Below are 8,718 nucleotides of genomic sequence, written 5' to 3'. Positions count from 1 at the left end.
GTGTAAACACTCTATCCATAGAGATCAAGGATGAGGAGAAATAAGATTCAGAGGTATATGATCTGAAGAGAAATCTAAAGGTGAACCTAACACACCTCCTGAAAAAATACACGAACTGAATCGCAGTCATCATTCAAAATTTGCACGTCTCCAAACTTTGTAGTTATGTAGTTATTCAGTCAAGTAATTAATGCAAAAAAGTATTTATGAGGGCAACAGGAACATGAAAACACAAATACTGACAAATAAAAATATTATGGTAGGGGAAATTATTTTGGAAAAATGTGAATAATAGGCCATATTACATACAAAAAATGTGTATATTAGCAGAAAGTCTTATTAAAATGCTGGTGATTTTTCACAAGGATCCCTTTAAAATAAACAAATAAATCAATTGCAAACTGATGTGGAAATGTGGAGAAGTGAACTCAAGTCTGGAAAAACGAGAAACCGAGAGAAACCCAAACTAACAGGTTCTCCCTGCCTTAGTACAGATATATGGATTTTACTACGCAACCTCCCACAAATATGTTCCAGATGCCTGACCTAAAACCATCCTTAGTACTTGGCAAATTGATTCTCTTGGAGTAGTTTGTTGTTTGGTGTGGATGATGGGAGGATACATAGAGAAGACCTCAGTGGTGCTGAAGCTTGCAGACTTCCTGCCTTGGAAGACTTGGCTGCTCCCTCTTTCCCTGCCTTTCGAGGTCAAGGTCAAGGTCAGGTTATAATGCTTGCACTTCTAGCCCAATTTCTAGCTTTCCTCCTAAACTGTATTACCTGTTGCATTATGGTTCTGTGGCATTTTAATCTATATCCTTCCACATTGCATTAAATATTAAATGGTGGAAAAAAAAGTATGCCAGGACACCGGCCCAGATTTTGACACATGAAATTACAATTCAAAACTCCCCCAATTTTCCAACTTAACAGGGTTGTAAATAGATGCTTTTTTTCCTGGAAACAATTAACACAGAAATGAGTGCTAGCCTTGCACTAGATTTCCAGCAGTGTCTCTTACATTGTGTGAGAGATCACATAAAAACGTGGAAGATATCAGAGATCACTTCCTTGTTTGCACGGAGAAACCGTTTTCTTTCTTTGTTTTCTTTTCTTTTTTCTTTTGACAAAGCTGTAATAATAAACACATAAAAATAAAAATGTGCACCCCACCCAAGACCATTCCATTGTAACTATCCAACCTCTCAAAATTTCAACACCTCTTGCGATGGATTGACTCCTTTCCGTTTTAAGAGTACAAATTCTACAGATACCTTCCATATCTCCTCAAAATCATTTCTCCTGCATATTCCCCATCTTACCTTAACAGCATGTGTTAATTTATCATTCATAGCTGTATCCCACACCTCTCTATACCATTCTTCCATGACTAGTAGATGTGTCCAAAAATAGATTGGGGTTTAAATCCCAATAGATAGCTCTGTGAGCTATCTGTGAGTTAACTGAGGCTCAGTTAACTATCATATGTGGGAGGGAAGATTGACTTCAAAAACTCTTCTGTGACAGAAGCCACCATTATATGCATCAGTCTATTATCAAGCATCTATTCGAGGCATTTCTGTGTTTTTGCTAGGCCCCCAGAGCCTTCAGAGATCATATTGCAAACTACAGAAAATGCACCCAAATGAGCCCAGACATTCCAACATGCTTCAGAGGTTCCCGAGAACAAACTGATCCATAACCACTGGCAGAAGAGTGCTGGTATTTAGGGAAATCAAGCTCTCTGAAAGATTAATGGCATGTGTAAGGGGAAAAAAATCTAAAAGAAAGCTCATTCACCAAACTTTTTACAACCTTGGCTTCTACCTGTGATTCTATTGTCCAGGCCTTATTTTAGCAGTTAAGAGTAAATGTGGGGTTGGGTCTAGGGATGGAGGGAAAATTCAATTTTGTTTTCATTTGAATGAGAAACTAATTTGCACATAGTGAACCAATAAGTGAACTAAATCACAATTTTCCTACAGACTTCACTCTTCTCTGATTTTGCGATGCAGTTCTCCAACCAATGTGTACAAACGTGCATAAATTAGGAGAATGCTTGTATAAAATGCATATATGGAAATAACATGCAAACATACATTATAGTAAGGGGAAATGCTTTCAGGCATGTGTAAGTTAGTCAAACCTGCATACAAAAATATGTAGATTGGCAGACATTCACACTAAAATGTGAATTTTCATGAGGATTAAAAAAAAATCACAAATTGCTACAGATATGTGGAGGACTGAATTTAAGATTGGAAGAATGAGAAACTGAGAGAAGCAACATTGACAGATCCTTCCATCCCTACCCAAGATACTATATCCAAACAAGACATCTCCAGTTTTCCTTAACTGGAGGTACACAAGTGCCATTGATGATGAAGACTAAACTGAGAAGTCCAACTTGTTCTATATTTTCCATGCCATCCTGGTATTGTGATAGGAATTAGAGACATAGCACCGGATTTGTTGCTGAGGCCCATTTTTGAGCTTATAATGAGAATACCCTTGGGTAGTATTATAGAGGCCAAGAAAAGTTGAAGACATGTGAAGGCACTTGGATAGAGCTGAGAAAACAGGCACTTGCTTTATGTAAATCATAAATGCCAAAGAAAGCAGAGATCTGTCAGATAAAAGAGTATCACTATTGTTTTGCAATGATGACAGGTTTAAGTGAAATGCTCCTATTTCTCCCACAGATTTCCCACAAAACCATGGCTCAGTCACCTGAAACTTTGTTCTGTTGAGCTATACTGCGAGGCGATTGCAACTGTGCTTAAAGAATAAACTGGTAACAATATAAACTGTCTGTTCCTCAGCCTGCATGGCATTTGCCTGTCTTCTGCCCGGAAAAGAAATATGTGAGGAATACAGAATTTCTTCCTGGCTGTTAAATATGCAGGAATCCTGCTGCTGGCATTCCTCACCAGTGCTTACTATTTTGATTTGCCCACTTGTAATTGGGCCTAAGAGTAATTTGCATGGCCTGGTGTTTCCACCAAAGTACTAATGAGGGAAGCTGACAGCTTTGGGAAACATTAACTGACACACAGGTATTAATCACACAAAGTCTAACGAAAGGAAAAGGAAATGGAGCAAATATTTTTGCTAGCTAAGTTTGTTTATGTGAAAACATTGCACTGTTTGTTTAATGCCTTTATGAAATCTGTAAACTTGGCTTGAGGATAAAGGCCTTCAATGTGATGTTTAGGGTTACAGGCACACAGCCCTGTCACTCAAAGCAAAACTTGCTCACCAGCAGGTAATTTGCCAGATGCATCCAGCTTGCTGTTCATTCAGATTGCCCTCAGCTGAAGTCTGAAGGGGCTGCAGTTCTAAAGAAGCCAGGAGCACAGAACTACTGAAGTTTCATAGCCCCTTTGAGGGACCTTTCGTGGAAATGGGGGGGGGGGAGCCATGTTTGTTTGTTGCAACAAGGGGTCTTGCATGTGGCACTTTTATCCAATGCATGCTTGGCACTTGTCTGTCTTGGGAGACGATGGAGGAGTGTGCCTTTGGGGGTGAGGTCAAGCCATTGGAGTTACAGCGCCTGCTGTGGCTGTACAGACTGATACAGAAGAGACATGTTTTGTTGCAGTTGGGGCAGATGAAGGCATCCAGTTGTGCTGACGCAGGTGTACCATGGCATTTCTTCTTTCTGCACTCCTCCCAATGGTCATTCTTCCTCTGGTCCCTGCTTTGGATACACAACCCGACTGATTGTCTCCTGATGCTGCTGTCATCTGCAAGGGATTCCCATATGGTGGGGTTAATGTTGCCAGCTTTGTAACACAGAGTTAGTCTGCCAACAAGTCTGGTGCCCAAAGCCAGCTTCCCATAGAGGACATCTTTGAGGATCCTGCCACCCAATGCATCAGCCCTAATAAAACTAGTTAGCCTTTAAGATGCCACTTATCCCGCCCCCTCCAAGAATATAGATGTGTGAGAAGTAGTGCACCACCTGTTGAATTTCTGCCTGACATGAAGTTGATAAAGATAAAGAAATGTGCTGCTGCTGACAAGCCCTACTGAGGATCTGCAGGCCTGGCGCCATCACAAGCTATTTTTAGGTGTGAGGCAAAAATGGTGGGTTCCCTCCCCCCTCCTGCCAGGCCTTTCTTTGGCCTTTAATTTGGAAGGGATTGATATTTGTGGTCTCCTTCAGAAACTTTTTATAAATATGCTTTTTAATGACTATGAATCTGCTTTTAGCTTTAGTTTTATGTTGGCTTTAATTTATGTGCTACTTTTTTGTAAGTCACTTTAGGTTACATTTAGTTTTTAAAGTGATGAATAATAATAATTGTGCACAAGGATGGGTGGTATTCAATTAAATTTTACTCAAAGTGGATCCACTGAATTCAATGAACATGAATATGTTAGGTCCACTAATTTCAATAAGGCAATGGACAAGTCTCTTTCCTTCTTTTCCAGTTGCTTTTGCACACTTTCAGTTTTGTACCAAATTTCCAAACTGGAAAGGCCTGCCTGAAAACTGAAGCAATGCCTTTCCAGACGGACTATTCCTGCCAATCTCTCTAGGTTACAGTCATGTAAAGGTATAAAACTCCCAAATGAAGTGTAACCTTCTGAAGCGACTAGATGCTTTGCTCATTAGCTGCTTCTCACATTTTCTGCATGCAAAGTTTTCACAGCTAAGAACATGCTGACCTTTCTGAAGGTTTGTCCTCAAGACAGTAGATAATATTAAGCTCCTCAGGGCTGCAACCCTGTAACCAGAGGGTCTGAAATAATCCTATTAAAGTCAAATGATCTCCTTCAAGGTAAGGGCTTAGAAAAACATGCAGCCTATCAGTTGTTTTGCTCAGAGATGCAGACACCCTGATTTTTTATTTTTTATTTTTTTTTACAGCTTCCTAGAACTTGTCCTTCCTTTAACAGTGATAATGGCAGCTGGAGACACAAGTGCTTTCATGCCCAAGCCTGGTACTCAGAAGAGGTTCTTCTCTCCTGGATTATGTTAAGGTGGGTTTTTCAAGAGGGTTTAAAGCCACTGCTCTTTACATTACAATCAGGGAATCAAAGGCTTTTCTTAGGAATCTGATGCTTTTGATGCAATATCAAAATGTTCCACCTGCCACACTTGATCCTGACCTTCCTTCCCTCCTTTGCACCAATCTCATCATTCCTTGTGCCTTGTTGTATGCTAATAGGGGAGAGGCAGACATCTCCCTTAGCCATCATATCACAGCTTGTAAAACTCCCCCTCTAAATTCAGCCAGCCCCCTTCTAAACTACTTTCTGTAACCCTGCAACCCAGCACCAGTCCTCTGTTCCTCACTTTGCAGAGATCCTTCAGTATAGTGGTGTGTATGCAACCACCTGTGGGCTGGGGTCGTAATCCCACCCTGGCATTAGAACAGGAAAAGAGGAAGATACCTCTCATCTCCTCCTTCAGCTGTGTCACAAATTCTGTTTCATTTGTCTGAGGGTCATAGAGTTGGAAGGGACTCTGAGGATCATCTAGTCCAACCTCCTGCAATTCAAGAATATGCAGCTGTCCCATAAGGGGATCGGACCTGCAACCTTGGCGTGATCAGCACCACACTTTAACCAATTGAGCTATCCAGTCATACACAGTGAAACAGAACAATGTCCTTCTTCCTAAACTACATTGGGATGTTGGGGCTTTACTCACAAGATCACTTCCAGGCAACATTGAACCCACCTAGATCTTGGCTTCTTCTTCTTCTCGAGAGGCAGCCACATCCCATGGTTTGAAAACAATTGCATTATACTGAACAGATATATTACTGTCCCATTGGCCAACCAGATGGCAATAGGAAACCTGAAAGGTGCAAGCAAATCCTAACCTCAGCAACACACACTCCACCTGTGATTCCAGGCAACTGGTGTTCAGAGGCATGCTGCCTCCAACAGTGGTGGCTAGTAGCTATTCATAGCCTTATCCTCCATGAATTTGTCTAATCCTCTTTTAATGCCAATTACGTTGCTGCCCATCACAACCTCTTGTAGGGGCAAATGCCAAAGCTTAACCATGCTTGTAGTATTTCCTTTTGTATGCCCTGTATCTTTCAATGTTCAGCTTCCAACATTTACTTCTTGTTGTTTAGTCGTTTAGTCGTGTCCGACTCTTCATGACCCCATGGACCAGAGCACGCCAGGCACTCCTATCTTCCACTGCCTCCCGCAGTTTGGTCAGACTCATGTTTGTAGCTTTGAGAACGCTGTCTAACCATCTTGTCCTCTGTCGTCCCCTTCTTCTTGTGCCCTCAATCTTTCCCAACATCAGGGTCTTTTCCAGGGAGTCTTCTCTTCTCATGAGGTGGCCAAAGTATTGGAGCCTCAGCTCCACGATCTGTCCTTCCAGTGAGCACTCAGGGCTGATTTCCTTAAGAATGGATACGTTTGATCTTCTTGCAGTCCATGGGACTCTCAAGAGTCTACTCCAGCACCACAGTTCAAAAGCATCAATTCTTCGGCGATCAGCCTTCTTTATGGTCCAGCTCTCACTTCCATACATCACTACTGGGAAAACCATGGCTTTTACTATACGGACCTTTGTTGGCAAGGTGATGTCTCTGCTTTTTAAGATGTTGTCTAGGTTTGCCATCGCCTTTCTCCCAAGGAGCAGGTGTCTTTTAATTTCGTGACTGCTGTCACCATCTGCAATGATCATGGAGCCCATGAAAGTAAAATCTCTCACTGCCTCCATTTCTTCCCCTTCTATTTGCCAGGAGGTGATGGGCCCAGTGGCCATGATCTTCGTTTTTTTGATGTTGAGCTTCAGACCATATTTTGCGCTCTCCTCTTTCACCCTCATTAAAAGGTTCTTTAATTCCTCCTCACTTTCTGCCATCAAGGTTGTGTCATCTGCATATCTGAGGTTGTGATATTTCTTCCAGCAATCTTAATTCCGGCTTGGGATTCATCCAGCCCAGCCTTTCGCATGATGAATTCTGCATATAAGTTAAAAAAGCAGGGAGACAATATACAGCCTTGCCGTACTCCTTTCCCAATTTTGAACCAATCAGTTGTTCCATATCAAGTTCTAACTGTAGCTTCTTGTCCCACACAGAGATTTCTCAGGAGACAGATGAGGTGATCAGGCGCTCCCATTTCTTTAAGAACTTGCCATAGTTTGCTGTGGTCGACACAGTCAAAGGCTTTTGCATAGTCAATGAAGCAGAAGTAGATGTCTTTCTGGAACTCTCTAGCTTTCTCTATAATCCAGCGCATGCTTGCAATTTGGTCTCTGGTTCCTCTGCCCCTTCGAAATCCAGCTTGCACTTCTGGGAGTTCTCGGTCCATATACTGCTTAAGCCTGCCTTGTAGAATTTTAAGCATAACCTTGCTAGCGTGTGAAATGAGTGCAATTGTGCGGTAGTTGGAGCATTCTTTGGCACTTCCCTTCTTTGGGATTGGGATGTAGACTGATCTTCTCCAATCCTCTGGCCACTGCTGAGTTTTCCAAATTTGCTGGCATATTGAGTGTAGCACTTTAACAGCATCATCTTTTAAAATTTTAAATAGTTCAGCTGGAATACCATCACTTCCACTGGCCTTGTTATTAGCAGTGCTTTCTAAGGCCCATTTGACTTCACTCTCCAGGATGTCTGGCTCAAGGTCAGCAACCACACTACCTGGGGTATACGAGACATCCATTTCTTTCTGGTATAGTTCCTCTGTGTATTCTTGCCACCTCTTCTTGATGTCTTCTGCTTCTGTTAGGTCCTTTCCACTTTTGTCTTTTATTATGGAAATCTTTGTACATTTATTTAAGCAACATGAAATCTAGAGCAATCCGTCATTGCGTATAGAGTCCTCATAATTCTAATATCATATCCTCATGTAAATAACTATTCTCCTTAACAGTGATTCTATCTCTTTTGACATACGCTTTCATTCTCTCCTCATCTCCTTCCCTCTTTCTCAATCCCTCCCCTAGTCACTCTCTCCTTTCAGCAGTTATTTCCCAACCGACACTCTCCACCTGTCACTCACACTACCCAACATTCCATTCTCTACTGTCAATCACTCCTCCGCTTGCTCTTCTGTCACAAGACCACTTTCCTCAAGCCCTGTCATGGCCACATTTGTATTTTTTGTCAATCCTGTAAAAATAAATAAATGCTGGAGGCCAGGAATCGAAAAGCAGCTTACAGACTAGCAAACCAAACAGTGAATGAAGAAACCTTGCAACACTTTGTACTTTGGTGACAATGACTAACCTCATCTTATTTACTCCTACTTAATCAAGCCTACATCACTGACAAGCATCAAACTGACTGCAATCCACCATATGTGCATCGCAGACCACCAGGGCTTATTGGTTTTGCGACTTGTCTGGGACTTTGAAAACTGATGGTTTGTCAAGGATCATGCAGCCTGGCCACAATATGTTATTTGGTGGTCTGTGGTCAGCTTGAATTACCACTTCTGTAGACTTTGCATCAAATGATTTATCAGCCACTTTAAGTAGTGCACAGAACTGGGTGAGTTGTCTGGATGCAACCTAGTTTAAAAAGGCCCCTCGTTGGGTGGCACTTTCCAAATTGATGAAAAGTAGGACAGATGTTATCCATCACACTCCACTAAGATGCTAATGATACCTTCTCTTTATGTGTGTATTCTCTGAAAACATTGCACACTCTTATTTGTGTGGTTGCTGCAGCCTATGAGGAGTCAAGTTCCGTCCTGTTGACATGACCAACTTCAGCTGTTCCTAAGGCA

The 8,718-nt window shown here is 41.8% G+C and overlaps 1 long non-coding RNA gene across 1 annotated transcript; it reads right to left on the bottom strand.

Annotated features, from left to right (window-relative positions):
* Positions 1-2,565: 2,565 nt before the first annotated feature.
* On the bottom strand, positions 2,566-6,397 carry LOC308477918. Its single transcript, XR_013986747.1, has 2 exons — positions 5,663-6,397; positions 2,566-3,746 (listed from the first exon to the last, which is right to left on the bottom strand). It is a non-coding gene; the product is annotated as an uncharacterized lncRNA (long non-coding RNA).
* Between the last annotated feature and the right edge of the window lie 2,321 nt (positions 6,398-8,718).

The sequence above is a fragment of the Podarcis pityusensis genome (genome assembly GCF_964106645.2).
Source record: "Podarcis pityusensis genome assembly, chromosome: 5".
In the NCBI taxonomy this organism is placed as follows: domain Eukaryota; kingdom Metazoa; phylum Chordata; class Lepidosauria; order Squamata; family Lacertidae; genus Podarcis; species Podarcis pityusensis.
Note: the sequence above shows the minus strand (reverse complement) of the source record. Positions and strands in the feature narration are given on the sequence as shown.